Source organism: Crocuta crocuta, unplaced genomic scaffold (assembly GCF_008692635.1).
Source record: "Crocuta crocuta isolate KB4526 unplaced genomic scaffold, BGI_CrCroc_1.0 scaffold38, whole genome shotgun sequence".
In the NCBI taxonomy this organism is placed as follows: Eukaryota; Metazoa; Chordata; class Mammalia; order Carnivora; family Hyaenidae; genus Crocuta; species Crocuta crocuta.
The window spans coordinates 7,748,865-7,768,808 of NW_027532605.1; positions in this window are offsets into that span (position 1 = coordinate 7,748,865).

The following is a 19,944-nucleotide window of genomic DNA, read 5'->3' on the forward strand; positions in this document are numbered from 1 at the left end:
ATCAAGGCTAAAAATTATATTTTTAGTTTGAGTCAATGGATATTGGTGCTTTTTCTTTACTCAGGTAGGGCCCAGTGACTAAAGAACATTGTTTTAGTGTAGGAGAACCAACAATATTTTGCATGTGTCAAGTTTGATGTTTATTAGAAATCAAACTGGAGATATCAATAGGAAAAAATTGGGGATTTAAAATAGGGCTCAGGACAAGGTTTAAACAGCAGTGAATCAATCGCAAACACACTTATGTGGCATATAATGATGTAACCTCATTGGACAGGTTGTGATTACACAGGCACAGTGTTTGAGTGCATCAGGTTGTGCAAGCTCTGATGCACTCTAACATTAAAGGTCAGAGAGGGAGCAACTGATTCAAAACAGGTGACTTTGAAAAAAAAAAACTGACAGTGACATTAAAATGTGAAATCACAGAAGCTTTCTTATATTATTATAAAGGGGAGAAGAAAGCAAAGAAAAATATATGATTTTTAATCCTTTTGGTAGCTATCAACTGCAAATGGTTCTGATTAAATGAATAATCTCTACAGTTCACCTATCTGCGAATGTGAAAGTATTTCCACAAAATTTGGTCATTCATTCATTCATGGGACAGTATTTCTTAAGCTATGTGTTGACCCTTTATTGAATAAAAGCTATATGGCCACTCTAATAGGTCTATATCAATAGAAGAACAGAAAGTTCATTAACACATATTTAAAATAAAATTCAATGATAGAACTATGTAAAGTTCAGTTAATCCAGTCTAAGGATTAGACAAATTTGTAGAAAAATTTGAGTGAAGACAATTATGGAATGCATTCAAGTGACAAAAATATTAGACAAAATGATTAAAGGCACAGCAAACTTACAAGATAGTATATGGCATAAAGTGAGTCAAGAACCAAAATTGCTGGAGTTGGAATTGAGGGGTTGCCATGACAAGGAGCTTGGGTTTTGTATAATGGTCAATTAGGACACTTCAAAATATGGGGATTAGGAATGAATGGTCTATATATATTTTTTTAGTGTTTATTTTATTTTTGAGAGAGAGAGAGTTAATGGGGGAGGGGCCGATAGAAAGGGAGACAGAATCTTAAGCAGGCTCCAAGGTCTGAGGTGTCAGCACAGACCCCCACTCAAGGCTTGAACTCACAGACCGCGAAATCATGACCTGAACTGAAGTCAGTGCTTAACCAACTGAGCCACTCAGGTGCCCCTAAATGAATGGCTTATGTTTTAGTGGAGATAAACCTAAATTGTGATTGCAAGAAGTATAGATGGGAAGATTATCTGTCCTAACGCCGAAGCACATAGTGTGCATTATTTGCAATAATTCTGGTAAAAGAAACTAAGATCCCAAATCAAGATAACAATAGGTACTATGTAGAGAAGGTATACATATTATAGAACTAGTTGGAACATAAATTTTGCATAAACATCTGATGAGTTGTAAAGACAATAAAAAAAGAGTCCACGCTGATTTTTAGCTTGAATGACTGAATGATGTTAATTACTGTCATTGAAGAAACTTTAGGTAGATGGGCAGTAGTAATGTAGAATACCAGTAGACCAAGATTGTAAAGAAAAGTATAACCAATCATCATTAAAGATACTTTATTCAGATAATTTCTTTATTTAAAATAATAAGTATATATTATAGATATACCCAATTTGTTTCCTGTGAAGTCTCCTAAAAATTGATGCCACTGTGTCTCACTTCATTCCTGAATAGGTTATATTGATTTTGGCAAAATTGAAAAGTTTGTAAGACAAACACTATTATCTTGTTAGTTATTAGTTTTTTACTACTGAATAGTACTACCAACTGCCTTTTCCAGGCTGGCAAAGACTGCCTCCAAAATCTGAAGCTAAAAATTGCTTCTTTTTAAAAAAGTTCATTTATTTATTTTGAGAGGGGGAGGGTCAGAGAGAGTTAGAGAGAGAGAGAGAGAACCCCAGTAGGCTCTGCACTGTCAGTGCAGGGGCTCAAACCCATGAACCATGAGATCCTGACCTGAGCCAATATTAAGAGTTGGATTTTTAACCAACTGAGCCAGCCAGGCACCCCATAAAAATTGTTTTTTCATTAGTCATGATTTTGGGACAGTGAGAAGCAAAAATTGAGTTGGATGGGGGACTTCAAGTAAAAAGTTTTCTCCCAGATAGAGACCGAAAAAATACATTCTCATCAACTGAGCTGTCCTTCCTCTTTAATTCTTTTGTACGTTGTTATGTGAGAGCATTATTTGTGGGTTTTGTAGACTTACTAAGACTATGAATGAAGATATGGACACCATGCTATAGATGGCAGAGCAAAAAGAAGGAAAGAACTCTATCCTTGATAATAACATTGAGCCTCTGATCCAACTTTCAACTATCTTCCTTCAGACTTCTTGTTACATCGGATAACTAAATATCATTCTTGGTCTAAGCCACTGTGGGTCAGACATTCTTCTGCATTGTGCTAGAAGCATTCTAGTTAATATAGCAGGTAAATATAACTACTAAATAGTCTTAACTTAGTGGACTACAAACAAAAAAATATTTTAATGATTTCTAAATACTACACTTAACCATACTGTGTTGAATTTCCATTTCAAATCTCTTAGGGGTACATTGGGAAGGTCAATAGCTCTTATTGTCACTTTGAATATTTATAAAGTCTTGTCCAACTTGGTTCAATTTAAAAGTTCATTTTCTTATTTATTGTAGCTTTTATTTCCCCTCATTCTTCTTCATGTCCCTTACTCACCTTGCCAAACAGAGGCCAGACTTTGAGAATAAGTACTAGTACTGGGGAGTAGAGCAGTGTGACTTTTATTCCTCCTCTCCTTCCAACAAGTCGATCAACTTTGTTAAAGGTATTTTTCTCATAGTTGGGCTTTAAATGTGAATCCCCACCCATTTATGCTAGCGTCTTTCTGCTAGTGTTCCTTAGGAGAGCAAGAAAGTGTGTTCTTCCGAGTTCCCTAAAGGAGTTCCACTCCATTTTAAAGACATGCAGGTTTTCTGGCGGCAATTATTAGGTATGTCAAATAAAAACAAATCAAGATTCAGATTAAAAAAAGAGTTTAATTAAAGACTATTCCAATAGGGAGAATCCTTTGGATATAGGAAGTATCTCAAAATCAAACAGAAAAGGTATTTTCTTTACTGGGAAATAGTAAGCTATAAATAAGTGGAAGTTGGGCAAATAAGGGGAAGTGATGAGCAGGAGTGACAGAAATAGCATCTGGCTCTCTCAGCCAGTTCTCAGGATAGCTGATAAGTTGGCAAGTTCAGCTTTTCAGTGCTTGCTCAGGCTTTAGGGTAAGCAGAGTTCAGGGGCCTATAGGGAGAACAGACCAAACTAAAAGTTTGGTCAAGAGAAAGCAGAAGAGACAAAATGAGCAATTATGAACACTGGTCAGGTTGTGCTAGTAGTCAGGGAACCATATGTAGTAGTTTGCTTAATGGTCTCCTAGCTTATGCCTTTTGTCTGGCTAATTGTTAGTAGGGACACATTTTGCTCTCAAAACTGTCCATGCAGCACAGTAAATTATAGAGTTATCCACAGTACCAGCAAGGTTGCTGATGCCTTGCTACTAGTCACTCTGCCTACTTGATTCATAGGAAGTACATCGTTTTGACAAAGCAGATGCTGGCAATAGATTATGATCCACTGAGGCCCTTTCTCTCCCCCTGCCTTCTTTCCTTTCTCCCCATTGCCTTCATCACATAGGCATATGACTGGTCAGTAATTTCGCTTCCTAAATAAGCTGTTGTCTAACTCAAGAATGATATATTACTATTTTCTTTGTGTCAGTTTTTTCCATTTATTTTTTAGTAAATTTTTTTGTTGTTTTTTCTTTGTTTTGTTTTGGTGGTACCCTACTCTTTGGAGGGTTCTGAAAGTTTCCTCTCCCTCCTTCTCTAGGATTCTGCATGTGTAGCTTCAGAGGGTGTGTGAAAATGGGAGTAATATTTCTGGATAGCAAAACTAGTGTAACTGCTTTTTATTTAGCCCCATTCAAGAGGTCTGACTTCTAGCTTTTTAATCATTTTTTTGGTATAAACAGCAATTTTTGCCTGATTCAGTTGCTGGTTTTCAATCAAAATTAATAGAAAAATACCATTCAAAATTACATGGAAATATACTGGAGTATGGATTTTTCAGATAACTTATGTTAGTATTATTTTCCAGGATATGTAAGAAATTAAAATTTTTAAATATTATCAGCAACAAATGAGAAATCGACAGTAAATGCATTCAAATGTATTCTACACTAATTATTTTAATTAGAAACATAAACCAATGAAATGATCTTTGTGTATATAATTGTGGGTACATGAATATGTTTTCACTTTAAGGGGAAGTCAAGCAATAATAACTGCAAAACCAAATATATATACAAGTATCATCATTTTCCTTGCAGGCTTAAGGATGAATACCAGTTTATGTACTAGCACTAATTTAATCAGACTATAATGTTTGCTTGCTAAAACAGGATCAGTATTTGCAACACATTATTCCAGTTGCTTTAAAAGATGTAAAATAAGAATAAGTAATTGGCATAACATTATAATGGATGTTAATTGTAACTCTTTGAGCCCATGTGTTATTTTCCTGACAGCTTCTAGCAACAAAACACACCTTCAAATAAGCAGGATGAGTTAAGAGAGAAGCAAAGCAAATAGTATCTTCAAGGGGTGCCCATTCGTCAGCCATTAGCAGGAGACAACCAGCTGCTAACTAAACCCAGATCCCTCCTTATATTCTTCAAGAATCCACAAGGGAAGGAGAGCAGGAAACTGTTAGAGAAGCGAAGAGCAGACTCAGCATCAACAACTGAGTTGGACAACTTATCAGGTAACTAGGAAAATCCTGAGTGGTATAAATTTTCAAAAGATTTCTAAATTTATTGTGGTGAATAGAAAAGATCCCAGTGGCCAAATCCAATCCAATTAGGATAAAAACATTTTCCTCCTTAACTGCCAGCTTTTGTATGAGAAATTGCTTCTTCTCAAACACAGTCAATTTTAAAATGTCTACTAGCTGGGTTTGCCCAGCAGGAGGCTAAAGGGTCTATTACACTGACAGATGCTCCTTGCTTTAAGCGTATACAGAATTTAAATGACTTTTATTTTCCATTTACAGCCATTTAAATGGAATTAATATGAAAATAAAACTAAAATTTGCCATTTAAAACTTATCCCTTTTAGATAGCACTTTGAATGATTGCAGACATCACTAGTAGTCTACATTTTTAATATATCAAGTTATATTTTTCTCAGTTTTATATTTATCAAACACTTTAAAATGTTAATCAATATTTATTACAACTTTTTAATCTATAGAGTTTTGACAAATATATCGTTTTTACATTATTGTGATGACAGATGAAGAGGCAGGTACAATTATATTCACCTCGTGTGGGAAAAAATAATTCTATTTATTCTTAATTTGTTATTATTGTTTAGACATTGAGTGGTAGAACAAGAACTATTACCCAGAATCTTTTCCATCTAGCTCAGAGTACATCATATTGAGCTCTCCTGACATTGTATAAATTCGAGTGAAAGCATATTCATTATGTTGCATATTCATAAAAGAAACAAAATGAAAACCTTGAAGCAATTGTCCATATATCTTGGAACAAATTTTAGCATTTTGGGAGCAGAGGGATTGAAAATGCATTGGGCATCTTCATAAATTATTAAGACAGAATCTTTTAATTTATTTTTCTTTATCTATGTATTGCTAACCCTCCGTAATAGTTTGCTGGGACTGCCGCAACAAAGTACAGGTGGATTAAATGGCAGCAAATTATTTTCTCTCAGTTCTGGAGGCCAGAAGTCCAAAGTCAAGATCCTGGCAGGTTTTGTGCCTTTTGAGAACTCAGAGGATTTGTTCTAGGACTCTCTCCTGGGCTTATAACCAGCCATCTTCCTTCTATGTGCATATTTCTGCATCCAGATTGACCCTTTTCCTAAGGACACCAGCCATATTGGATTATGACTACTCTAAAGAGCTCACTTTAACTTGATTTCCTCTGTAAAGACCCCATCTCCAAATAAGGTAGCATTCTGAGATGCTGAGTATTAGAAATATACAGGAAGACAGGTCTTCATCCTATCATCTATCCCTTAAAATAGCATTGCTTTCTTTTTTCCTACAGCAGTGATTAGTTGCCCCTACTCTTACGAAAAACTATCTTCACAGTGACTTTGACTCCTTCACTTAACTGTGCTTATTTTTTAATCTTCAAATTTTCCTTTACAAATTTGATGCATTTTAACATTTTCTTGATTACTTTTTTAAAGTTCTTAGCCTCAAGTTATTTCTAAGCCATTGTCCTATTGTCTCTGCCACTCTTTAACAGCTTGAGGTCCTTGAAAGTAAAGGTCTATGCTTACGAATCCAATTAATCATTTCTTTTCCATTTGTCTTTCATTTCGTCGCTGTTCAGTTTTTACCCTCAGTTTCACCAAAGCTACTCTGAACAGTCAACTGCAACAAAGAATGAATTGAATGTAACTTTTAATTTTGCTTCTCATAGTACCTCTCTTTGATATTTGTTATTAGTAGTCATTTTCCCCCTTGAACTTCCTTCTCTTTTACTTTTCTTTCTTATTGCTTCTCATTTCTCACAATCATCTTTTCTAGTCACCTAAATATGTTGGTTTTTACACCATCCTGTTGGCCTTGTGCTATTTTCATTCTAAATAGGTATTTTATTTAACTTAATCCAAGTATATCCAGTGGCATAGTATAGACCTCCACATTTGGAGTCCCAAAGATTTCTCAAAATCAACATAAAAAATGAACCAATCATCTTCCATTCTCCTTCCCCAATCTCTTTCATATGTTTTACTTATCCCAGACATGTGTGTAACCTTACACTTTAAATAAACTTATGACTCTTGCTTCTTACAACTCCCAAGATAATAGAAACCTGTTATTTGATATTCTAAACTTCTTATTCTATCTACATAGCAGCTATTGAAATATGATCCTTTGTACTGGTCCTATCGATAAGTATTATGTATATTCACCATTTCAAAATGATATGCAGAGAATAGACATTGACCCAATAGTGGGGTCCATGGAAGTCACTTGAACACTAAGTAAAGTACACTTAGAAGTATAATCTGCGAGGAAACTATTACATAGAGAATATATGATCTATTATGGGTGATAAGGTGAAGTGCTATTCCTCTGCTCATTAAAATATAGTTTTGCCCAGCCATATGTCCAAAATAGAAAAGATATACAATTATGTTGTGTTAATGGGGTAAAGAAGGAAATAATCATTTAAAAACTTACAAAAGGATACTTGATGGTAAATAATTAGCATTTTTAAATTGCTTAATGGAAAGGATTTATATCAATGTGTTGATTAAAAACATTCTAGCAAATAGAACTAGATAGCATATAATGTTATGTTTTTGCTATCTGAAGATTCCAAAATATCTTAAAATAACCAGTTATTATATGTATAAGAGGAAAACTTTTCTTTTAGTTTCTTTGTCTGGCCTAGTAATTAAATTGACATAAGACAGATTAGCAGGAGAAAAAAAGAGTTAATTTCATACATACGTGAGCCTCACAGAGGCATGAAAGGGACAAAGACAGTCAGGATATTCAGGGTTAAAGGCCATGGTGACCTAAGGAGGAGGGGGTAGGGATCTGTGGCTTCAAAGAGAGGGAACACAGCTGACAGAAAAATAGGAAAAACAGATGTTTGATAAACAAATGTTTGCCATATCATGCAGATTTTTTTTTTTTTTTTGATGTAAAGAGTTGTCTTTGGTAATAGTTCTCTTCCTGATACAGATTCCCTATCTAAATTCTTTTAAGCAATTAAGTGGAAGGTCAAAACTCTTCTCAAGTCTGTTAAGACTTTAGCTCAAATATTTGCCTTTAGCTCGAATAATCAAAATGCCTAAGTGGCACATTCTGGAATAGTCCTCCCTAAACCTCATCACATGTATGTGATGGTAAAATCATGAGAAATACTAGATATTGCAGTGAAAAGGTGATTTTATTACTATGTTCCAATCCAAATATGAAAAAGAAGTACAACAAAACTATGTATTCAAAACTAGTCTCTATAGCATCATGTAACCCTTATATACTGTTCTTTTTTCTAATTCTTTTAAGAATTATAAGCTTTACTTACATCAATGGATAAATCATTCAGACAGAAAATGAACCAGGAGGGGCACCTGGGTGGCTCAGTTGGTTACGTATCCAACTTCAGCTCAGGTCATGATCTCACAGTTCATGGGTTTGAGTCCCGTGTCAGGCTCTGTGATGACAGCACAGAGCCTGGAGCCTGCTTCAGATTCTGTGTCTCCCTCTCTCTTTCTGCCCCTCCCCTGCTCATGCTCTGTCTCTGTCTCTCTGTCTCAAAGATAAATAAATATTTTTAAAAATTTAAGAAAAAGAAAAGAAAATGAACAAGGAAGCATTGACTTTAAATGGCATGCTGTACCAGATGAACTTAATAGACACATATGGAACATCCCATCTCAAAACTACAAGAGGACACCCATTCTTCTCAGGTACATATGGAACATTCTCCAAGGCAGGTCACATGTTTGGCCATAAAAGAAGTCTCAATAAATTTAAGAAGATTGAAATTATGTAAGTAAATATCTTTTCCAGCCACAACAGTATGAAACTAAAAATTAATTACAAGAAGAAAACAGGGAATAAAATGAAAAACAACAAATGAGTCAATGAAGAAATCAGAGTTAATCAAAAACACCTTGAGACAAATTAAAATGAAAACATAATATTCCATAATCTACAAGACACAGCAAAAACATTTTTAAGAGGGAAGTTTATAGCAACAGAGACCCACCTCAAGAAATAAGAAAAAAATCAAACAATCTCACCTTATACTCAAGGAAACTAGAAATAAATGAGCAAAACCCAAAGTTAATAGAGGAAAGGAAATAATAAAGATTAGATTGGAAATTGGAAATAAGTGAAACAAACAAAAAAATAGAAAAGATCAATGGAACTAAGAGCTAGGTCTTTGGAAAGGTAAATAAAATTGATAAACCATTAACTAAACTTATCAAGACAAAAGGAAAGAGGGCCCAAATAAATAAATATCAGAAATAGAAGTTACCACTGATACCTCAGGAATATCATAAGACTACTATGAACAAGTATACACCAACAAATTGGACGAAAAAAAATACAAATAGTATCTTTCACAAAACTAAAACAGAAAAATCATATTTTTTGTATAGACCCACAAATGACCCTGAATAGTCAGAGAGATCTAGAGAAAGAACAAAGCTATAGGTATCATGCTCCCAGATATCAGACTACTACAAAATTATACTACTACTACTACTACTACTACTACTACTACCACCAGTACAAAGTGATAGTAATCAAAATACTGTGGTACTGACACAGTAACTGAAAATGTGTCAATGAATAGAATTGAGACCCACTAAATAAACCCACATTTACATACTCAATTAATCTATAACAATGGAGACAAGAGTATACAATGGAGAAAACATACTCTTGTCAATGAATGGTGTTGGGAAAGCTAGACAGCTTATTTGCAAAAGAGTGAAATTATACCTCTTTCTTACACCATATAAAAAATAAACTCAAAATAGTCTAAAGACCGAAATTAGACTTGAAACCATAAAATTCTTGGAAGAAGATAGGAAGTAAGCTCTTTGACATCAGTCTTAGTATCCTTTTAGATCTGTCTATCCAGGCAAAGATAAAAAGAATTCCTTTTTACTGCATCAAAGTAAAAAGCTTTTTCACTGTGAAGGAAGTCATTAACAAAATGAAAAATCACAGTACTGAATGGAGAAGATATTTGTAAATGTTATATCCAAGAAAGTGTTAACATCAAAATATATAAAATATTTATACAACCCAATATCAAAAAAACCAAAAGTCCAGTTAAAAGGAACCCTCATATACTGTTGGTGGAAATGTAAACTGGTGCAGCCAATATGGAAAACAGTACGGAGGTTCCTCAAAAAATTAAAAATAGAACTACCCTACACTCCAGAGATTCTATTTATATATTTATCTGAAGACGACAATAACACTAGTTCAAAAAGAATATATACTCCTATATTCATTGCAGCATTATTTAGAGTGGCAAAGATATGGAAACAACCTGAATGTCCATAGATAGATAAGTGGATAAATAAAATGTGATATAAATTATATATATATATAAATTAAATATATATATTATAAATGTCTTATAAAAGCCAATTATCAGCCATAAAAAGGGATGAAATCTGGCCATTTGCCACCACATGGGTGGACCTAAGGGATATTATGCTAAGTGGAATAAATCAGAGACAAATATCATATGCAGAATTCTACTAATATGTGGAATCTAAAAAAATAAATGAACAAACAAAACAGAAACAGACTCATAGATACAGAGAACAAATTATGGTTAACAAAGGTGAGGAAGTGGGAGGATGGACAAAATAGGTGAAGGGAATTAAGAAGTGCAATCTTCCAATTATAAAATAAACAAGACAAAGGAATGTAATATACAGCATAGGGAATATTGTCAATAAGATTTGAACAACTTTTATGATAACAGATGGTAATTAGACTTATTGTGGTGACCACTCATAATACATAAAATCAAATCACTGTGTTGTATACATACAACTAATACAATATAGTGTTAATATATAACAATAATCCTATTATAATTTAATTTATTTTGTTGTAATCAGTCCTCAATTTAAAAAATTGGGGTGTCACCTGGGTGGCTCAGTCAGTTAAGCAACCAGCTCTTGTTTACAGCTTAGGTCAAGATCTTATGGGTTGTGGGTATGGGCCCCACATCCAGCTCTGCACTGATAATGTGGAGACTGCTTCGGATTCTCTCTCTCCCTCTCTGTCTGCTCCTCTCCCACTCATGCACTCATTTTCTCTGTCTCTCAAAATATATCAATAAACATTTTTTAAAAAAATTGGTTAGCTGACTTAGTACTAGATTAAAAAAAATTTAAGTCCATGTTTTCTTGTTTTTTTTTAAATCATACAATTCACAATAAAACAAAGAATTCATACTGAGTAAAAGCTTACTGTTCATCCATTTTGCATAGCTTTCTTTGGTCTTATTAATTTTTTCTACAAACTGAATTGTGATTTTTTCCTGTATTTTAATTTGATACCAAATATTACTCTGCTTTTCATAATAAATGATGACTGAATAGGTTTCAGTGCCTCCTCTATACGTTTTTTAATTTATTTTTTAACAATTTTAAATGTTTATTTATTTTGAGAGAGAGACAGAGACAGAGCGTGAGCAGAGGAAGGGCAGAGAGAGGGAGAGACACAGAATCCGAAGCAGGCTCCAGGCTCTGAGCTGTCAGCACAGAGCCTGAGTCAGGGTTCACACTCACAAATGGTGAGATCATGATCTGAACTGAAGTCAGATGCTCAACCAACTGAGCCACCCAGATCCCTTCCTACTCTATATGCTTTAAAACTTTTAACATTAGTCTGGGTTTATAGACTAAACTGTTAAATTAACACTTTTACTTTTAACATTAAATTAGAACTATCATTTTAATAACTCTAGTGACAAAAGAGTGCAAAATCATTTAGTGTCATAGATGCAAATTTTAGTATGCTGGAAATTCTAATTTTTTATAATCTTTGTTCAATTTTGGAAAGCAGTATCCAAAATTGAATGCCTTAATGTATGGTCATACTGTGAGATGTGTCTTCTAAGTCAAAAGTTTTCTTTGCAAATAAAATTTTAAAGAACTGTTTGGACTTAGAAAAACATATCATTTTTCTCCAGAAGTAAATATTTACCTGTAGAATTAGGATTTTTCAATTCTGGGAGAACAACCAAAAAAATAAATAAATAAAAGGATTACTCTAATTACTCAAAGCAATTTGACAGAGCAGTTTTAAATATTTATAATTTTCTGTAATTCTTGAGAACCAACTGCCTCTTGGTTAACTTTATCTCATAGAAGTGAACAGATTGGGGAAAGTGATTTTAGGGAATTGAATCTTTACTTGTTGGTTCTAATTTTATGGTGATAAATGACAGTGAAAAAAGTGGGTGAGAAAGAAGAGACTCCTGTTGTGGGGGATTGGGGATTTAAAAAAAGATCCTGAAGCAGAAAATAACTGTTGGAATAGCAGAAGAGAAAGCAGAGATATTTTTCAGGGTTATAAATTAAGTTTCCTTTAATTATTTGCTGAGGTAAATAACAGAGAGAGAGAGAGAGAAAGAGAGAGTTTGTAGATTGTGTAAGTTTAAATCCAATATAACCTGGGATTATACACATTACTTATGAATATATACTAGAGGACACTAACCAAAAGATAAGTAGTATTGTTGAACTGCAAATAGATAAAACTATCTTGTTAAAATGCAGTTTTTCTACCTCCAAAATAATGGAACTGAAGTACAGACTTAATATCCAACTTTATAAATAGTTATCAAGAATTGTTCAGCTTGCAAATTTATATTTGATGCAGAAATTCTGCATTAAATATTCCAGTATGCCTATTACCTTTGCTTTCACATAATGAGATTGATGAAAATTGGACTTCTAACTTCAGAAAATTTTATGGTACTTATGCATATAGGGAATATATGAGTATTGTCAGTACTTGAATGTTGCAATGAGAACTTTCCAAAAATTGTAAGGAGACCTGGAAAGCCACCTTAAAAGCACAGCTTAGTAGATTTGACGGTAGCCTGATTGAATATATTTTCATAGCTATAGAAAGTGTTCCAATCAATATAAAAATAATTTCAAAAGTATGCTCTCCCACAGAAACTGTAACAGTATCCACCTAAGCCTTGACCAAAGGAAATGATGTCTTGGCCAATAGTCTTCAAAGTATGCTGGTATCCTAAAGGAAAGGTGTATATTTTTCTTTATACTACCAAACATATATTGATCTACTTAGCTTGCTTTACTTTTATGCCTTGCCCACATAAAACTTTAGGAATAGGAATTGGCTTCTCATATAGCTAAAGGAAATGATAGCAATGACTGTAATGAAAAGAATATACTAATAGATGTGTTATGTATAATAGAAAATGAATAATTTGACATGCCTATTAATTAAGAGATCTTCTAAATTTTAGTTACGTGAGTCTGACAGGTCATACAATGCCAGGCTTCTGAGTGTGCAACCCAGAATGTCAAAAATCTGAGTTTTGATCATTTAACAAAATAATAAATTTCAATTTGTAAGATCTCTTGATAGCCTATATATGTGACTCTGATGTTAAGAGATGTTTGCTTTCTTTTTAATTTTTTGCTTTCAGTTTTATTGAAAAAATGCCAGAATACTTAGTTCAGATTTTATAAGCCACCAGATGTTCCTTTTTCATGAAAAGACTTCCTATAGGCTCTGACTTTTTGAAGTTTTAACTATGATTTATCATCTTGTATTGGACAATATTAAAGTTTCCATAAAACAAAGCAAAACAATTAAAAAAAAGACAAGAAAGAAAACAAGAGAATCTTGATTTAGGACCACTCCATGACTCATCATTATCTTTTACACTTTTATAAATTCACAATTTTTATTTCTGTTGAGATGATGGTTTTAAATGCCATGCTATCTTTTTGAACACCTTAAAATGTTTCCTAAAGAAGTTTGCCAAGTGTCTTTGAATTAGGAAAAAATTGTATTGCAACTATTTCCCCTTCAAAACACGGTACATTAGGACACATAGCACATTGTGCTCTAACACCCAATCTCCATAAATATTAAAATCTAAGCTTTTAAGATAAATATTTTTAACATATCTGTAAGATATATTACATTTACAATAGTATAAGCTAGCAATATATATGCATAATAATGTAAAAACATCTAAAGTATCTATGGGGCTCCTGGGTGGCTCAGTCGGTTGAGCATCTGACTTCAGCTCAGGTCATGATCTCACTGCTTGTGGGTTTGAGCCCCGCATTGGGCTCTGTGCTGAAGCTCAGAGCCTGGACCCTGCTTCAGATTCTGTGTCTCCCCCTCTCTCTGCCCCTCCCATGCTCATGATCTGTTTCTCTGTTTCTCAATAAATAAATGTTAAAAAAAAAAATTTAAATAAAGTATCAATATTGCTTATAAAAATTATGAGCCAGTATATTTGACCTCTAATTAATATCCTGGAATAAACTCTTACTTAAATGCATTTGTTTTTATAAAATAAATTTATTGATTGAAAGTCTGTTTATTTATATATCTAATCTATCATCTATCTGTCCTATATAATCATCTACCTATCACATTCAAATAGCATAACTGGCTGAATCAGACAAAACAATGATGTGTATTATTTTTGCTTCGCTTTTGTTTAAAAGAGTAGAAAATCAATAAATATTTCTTGTATGGAAAATTTTTATAAGACATTCAAAATAGTCAATCCAATTTTGCCACAATGCTGGTCACAAATCTTATAGTGGATTTGCACAGAACTATGTGTTCTGTTTGATATATGTTTACTATTAGCACCAGTGACTTTTTTTTTTAATTAACTGATTTAAACAACAAATAGGAAACTTGAGATTTGTGGATAATAATGGTCAGGGAATTTCTTTTTCATCCAGAGCCACTGATGACATCACTAACTATCCTTCTTTCCCCAAAAAGTATCTTATAAATGTGCAACATCATGGACAATAAAAAGGTGGAAAAGATGACACAAAATGATCACTAGAAGTCTACTGTAATTTTTGAAAAAATATTTTAAAGTATATATTAAGTGAATAAAAATGCCATAATGCTATATATTTTCTTGCAAGAAAATAAGTTACTTGATGCTCATTTTTATTACATAGTAGTAGAATTTCATATTATCCTTAAAAGTTGACAAAAGATGTAAATTCAAATAATAAAAATTTTGTAGCAGAATCAGAAATGTTTCACAGGTGTGTTGCCAAATTTTGTCATTTAATTATACTTCTTGATAAGAAAATGTTGGCATTTCAATGTCCACTTTTGTTATCACCATTGGAAATCAGTATTTAAATACGCACTCGGGAATTATATCCAATCTAAAGTTTAAAATCATAACCAAATTGTAACACTAAAAAATAACTTTCTTTCAATGACCTCCTAAGAGACAGCAGAAAGTAACAGGAGCACACAAGTTTTTGCTATTGAATGATTTCAAGCTCTTGAAAGGAGATGATCCCTACTACTAGTTTTTAAATCAGAATTTCTTTCAAAATTCTGCTATAAATATTCCAAGTTAACATATTACCAATTATTCTTATCAATATAATAAATTATCTCAAGTGTGAGTACAGTACAACTTCAAAATACTAACCACCGGCTTTAGTATAATTTTTTTTTAAATATGAGATTTAATCTTTTGCTTTTCTAATCTGTTAAATTCTTACTTTACTATAATCCCATGTTGCAGATGTGGAATTGTTTTTTTATGGGCTTCTCCTAGGTGTTTAAGAACCCATTTAGGTTTTTTTAGGACAAGAGTACATTTTATTTTTTGCCCACCTTACACTAGTATCTCATGACTCAAACTGTCACATGCATGTAATATAGAAATTAAACCCAGTAGTGGCATACAAGCTGCTGACAGCTCTGCATATCTGTGCAGCATTCATTGTGATATCTGCACAATTGCCGCCTCACCTAGTCCTCAATTAATGTAATCAGGAAGGTGTACAATTCCCAATGCACAAATCATCGAGAGTTGTAACTTTTACCTGTCTTTTCATTGCCTAAAATTAATAGCATGCTCTTCACATATTCAGTAGATTTGCATACATTTCCATAGTGTACCCCTCTGTAGTTGCTTTCCTGTCACCTTCCCTAAGGGGCTGAATATAAATGCCTTTTCCTTATTAAAATTAGCCATAGGTGTTGTTTAAAAATACATTTTTATTCTAGAATAAATTAATTTCAGCAGCTAGTAGTATCTTTCACTTTTATGTACTTAATGAAAGTTCCAGTAATTAGTAGCATATAACAAAGAAATGTGTTATTATGAAGATGTAAATTGCAACCTTTGTATTCATTCACCGAGGTTTCTCCCATCTTCTGGTTTCAGTTGTCTCTTCACATTGCACTTGCTCTTCCAATGTAAAATGTGATTTTGCTTTGTATATTCGGAAATAGCTGGTAATTATTTTAAAACTCATTCAATTCATTTCAATTTTAGAGACAAAATGTTGGCAAAAGTCTTTAAATCTCTAAAATATATTATCTTTCTAATAAATTCGTTTATATGAATTTTAAGAATTTCAGTCTCGTTAATTATGAAATTAACATTATAATAATTTTATATCTTATTTAAAATGGTACTCTATTTTATTTAAAACAATACAGTGTGAGTAAAGATTGGGATGCTCAATGCAAATCAATAGACCAAGACTAAAATATAATCAACTTATTCTATGTGCATATTTTGTCCTATTGGCTCATTTGAAAGTAGGAAAAATAAACCACACCAAACAAATGTTACTGCTAGAATTCACTACCTATTCTCCTTTTCTAATTTGGAGATGACCCATTTAATTAATGTTTTTCTTATTTTTTTGCAAAGTCTTTGGAAACTGTTAATTCTAAGGTGGGAAACAAATCTCTGTTCACCATTCTTAGTTTTTGAGATAGGAAATTAGCCGTGTCCATACATAGGCCAATCAGTTAGCTTCCCTCTCAGTACTTGATCTACAAGCTTGGTATCTATTGAAGGTGAGGAAAGGAAATAAAAATACGACCCAAGAAAAATAGATTTTTTTAAGTATAGTTGGAAGGTTAGAAAAATAAAGCAACAATACTTTTTGCTGAATTTAATCTTCTTTTATTCCTTGCTCTTTTGGTGGGTGGTGAAGGGTAGGGAACTAAAGTGAAAGATGATTGGAAGTGAAGAGGGAAATAGGAGAGCAATCTTTGGAAAGTAGACCTAACGCCATGGAAACAGAAATTTTATATCATGTCCCCATGGATATTTCTATCTCAAGAAATAGAAGTAAAAGGAGCTTAACAAGTTTGCATGTAATCCTACTCTTTAGGATTAAAACATGATAGCATGGTTAACAGAGAAGGGTCAATTGTCAATGCCCACAAGTTCAAGTTAATTAATTATTAAATATGCATTTGAAGAACCACAAGCAATTTTGTGAAAAGAATAGAAATAAAAGCATATTTTTAAAAGTGTATTCTTCTAACAACAACAAAAAGCTGTAACTTCATATCAGAGGGATATGACTGAGAAACAAATTAAATTACCCAAAAAAATAATAAAAATAGTTATCTATGTGTTAATTTTTATTATTCAGATAATCAATATTAGCCATTTTAATGGAGATTATGGCTAATATTACAATATTAGCCATTATATGGAGATATATGTTACATTTAGTCTTTTAAAAAAAAACCTTTACATTCTGGAATGATTTAGACTAAGAAAACTTCCAAATATTACAGCGAGTTCCTATCCATTACCAACCTGTTATGTTGGTAATTTTATGTGACAAGTTTTAAACTCTGATGCTGACTTGTTTGGTAAAACATAAGTCTAGGTGTTACTGTGAATGTATTCTGTAGATGTGATTAATATGTACAATCATTTGACTTAACATAAAACAGATTATCCTCCATAATGTGTGTGGGCCTCATTCAATCAATTGAAGTCCTTGATAGTAAAAACAAGGTTGTCCCAGCTATAAAGGAATTCTGCCTCAAGCCTGCAAGATAAATTTTTTTCATTAATGTGGTATGAACAACCTACACATTTTGTGTGGACATAGTTTTCAAATCATTTGGGTAAACAGCTAGGAAGAGCATGACTTCCAGATGATGTGACAAGACAATGTTTGGCTGTATAAGACACTGACAGACATCTTCCAAAGTGGCTGCTGCATTTTGCATCCCACCAGCAGAGTGAGAGCCTGTTGCTCCACATCTTTGCCAGCATTTGGTATTTTAAGATATTAGCCCCGTACATATAATGTTGAGCAGCTTTTCATATGCATATTTAACATGTATTTTTTTGGTGAAAATGTATATTTACCACATATATTTTCTTTGGTGAGGTGTCCAGATCTCTTGCTCACATTTTAATTTTTTATGTAATAAGTGAGCGTTTTATTATTTTTTAGTTTTAAGAGTTCTTTGTATATTTTTGGATACAAATCCTTTATTTGATGTATAGTTTGCAAATATTTCTTCTAGTCTGTGACTTTTTTATTATTATTCTCTTAGCAGTGATTTTCACAGACCAGAAGTTTTGAATTTTAATGAAGTCCTACTATTCAGGTTTTTCCTTCATATATCATGCTTTGTTATATCTAAAGAAATCATCTCCACCATTAGGAAACTGCAAATTAAAACATCAATGAAATACCATTACACACCTATTAGACTGGTAAAAATCCCAAATAAGGACAATAGCAAATGCTGGTTAAAACATGGAGTAAAAGGAACTCTCATTTATTCAGTATATGAATCCAAAATAGTACAGTCCCTTTGGAAGACAGTTTGGCAGCTTAAACATTGTCTTACTATTGATCCCATGATCACACGCCTTGAAATTTAACATGAACAGAAAACTTATGTTCAGCCAAAACCTTCACACAGTGTTGGTGGCATAGTTATGAGCATAACTGCCTTCCAAAAACCTACACACAAAGGTTTACATGAGCCTTATTTATAACTTCAAAAATGTAGGGGAAAAAAACCAAGATACCCATCAATTGGTAAATATATAAACTGCAGTATATCCATAAAATAGAATGTTAGTACTAAAATGAAATGAACTGACAAGTCATGAAAAGACGTAGAGGAACCTTTAATGTGTATTACTAAGTGAAAAAAGTCAATCTTAAAAAACTGTATACTATATGGTTCCAATTCTATAGCGTTTTTGGAAAAAGCAGAACTTTAGACACAGCAAAAAGATCAGTGGTTGCAAGGGGTTAAGGTAGAGGAGGGTAGACAGTGTATAGAAGATTTTTAGGGCAATGAAACAAGTTATTACACATTTGTCTAAATCCATAGAATGTACAACATCAAGAGTGAGAATTAATGGAAACTACAGACTTTGAGTGATAATGCTGTGTCAGTGCAGGTTCATTGATTCTAATAAGTGTGCCAGTTTGACACAGGATATTGGTAGTGGTGGAGACTACATGTATGGAACCAGGGAGTAGATGAGAAGTCTCTGTCCTTTATGCCCAGTGTTACTATGAACCTAAAATTTTTCCAAAAGTAAAATCTATTTTGACAGAAGAGAAGTCATCACCAAGCCTAAGGTCACCTAGATTTTCTCTTATGTTATCTTCCATAAATTTTATAGTTTTGTGTTTCTTTTTAGAAATACTGTAATAGGCGTATTAAAATTGATTTAATTTTATACAAGGTGTAAAGTCTGGGTCTGGATTCTTTTTTTTTTTTTTTTTTGGCTATCCTGATATCCAACCATCCTATTATCATTTGTTTGTTGAAAAGAATATTTTTTTTTCCATAGAAAAGCCTTTGCTCTTTTGTCAAGTCAGCTGGCTATACTGGGTGGGCCTATTTCTGGGCACTCTGTTTCTGTTGAAATGATTTATTTCTCTATTCCTTTTCTTTTGTTAATACCTCACTGTCTTGACTATTATAGCAAATTTCAAAGTCCAGTAGTGTCAACTCTGCAACTTTGTTCATTTTCAATTTTGCTTTGGCTATTCTGAGTCTTTTGCCTTTCATTTAATCTTCAAAGTCAGCTATTCAATAACCATAAAGCAACTTGCTGCAATTTGATTGGGGTTGCATTGAATCTATCTAACAAGTTGGGAAGAACTGACATCTTTGCATATTGAGTCTCTATCCACAAATATGGTATATCTCTCTATTGATTTAGTTCTTCCTTGATTTCTTTCATCAGAGGTTTCTAGTTTACCTCATACAATTTTAGTATATAGCTTATTAGATTTATCCCTAGGTATTTTATTTTT